Genomic DNA, 975 nt, shown 5'->3' with positions numbered 1-975 from the left:
GCGTCACCTTATTATTGGGCCAGGCCCATGTAATTTCGAAATACATAAGTATAGGCTATTTTTAGAGTCCGTATGTGTGGGGAAACAAGAGATAGGGTTGATTTCGGACCCCTCCACCAAGGGCCACGAAATTCCCCCCTCTTCCTCCATATATACAGCCCTTAGGGCATCGTTTAGACTTTGGGTTTTGTTTAGATTAAAAGTTCGCCATAGCTGCAACTTCGCGTACTTCGTTTGTGTTCAACGACCAGACAAAGGCGTCACAGAATCCCACCTTGATCAATAAAGCTTTCATCTTATATTCGCAATATCCAGATTGCAATCTTAGTTTCTTGCTTGTTCTTCGTTTGCTCGCAGGAAACAGACCCTCGTGGTCAGGTTGATCGTGCCCCGGCGTGGTCAATAACCTCTCGGAGTTGGTTTAGCGATTGCTAAGGCGCGACGTCCTCGCACGTTCGTAGTCGGATCGTCAAAGTCGACTTCCACCAAAGCGAAATCCACCTTCTCATCGAAAGACAGGACACCTTTGCCTCTATCATCCCCCTTCGAGGTCGTCTATGGATTCAACCCATTGTCCCCATTGGACATTCTTCCTCTACCACTACAAGAGCACACCAATATGGACGCGAGTGCACGAGTGAACTATCTCAAGAAGATGCATGAAGATACAAGGCACACCATCGAGCGCCAAGTACAATGACTCGTGACCAAGCTCAACGTCAACAAGCAACCCATGATATTCAACATATCTTGTGTGGCTACACCTTCGAAAGGAACGCTTCCCCAACGAACGCAAGTCCAAACTTCTACCACGAGCCGATGGACCCTTCAAGGTGCTAGCACATTACAACAACAACGCTTATAAGATTGACCTCCCGCGTGACAAGTACAACGTGAGCGACGTCTTCAACGTCAAGGATCTCTCGCCCTACCATGGTGATGAAGATTTCGATTCGAGGTCGGATCTTTCCCGCG

The sequence above is a fragment of the Triticum dicoccoides genome, chromosome 6A (assembly GCF_002162155.2).
Source record: "Triticum dicoccoides isolate Atlit2015 ecotype Zavitan chromosome 6A, WEW_v2.0, whole genome shotgun sequence".
NCBI classification, from domain to species: domain Eukaryota; kingdom Viridiplantae; phylum Streptophyta; class Magnoliopsida; order Poales; family Poaceae; genus Triticum; species Triticum dicoccoides.
The sequence above is the reverse complement of the archived record's forward strand: the minus strand, read 5'-3'. Positions refer to the sequence as shown.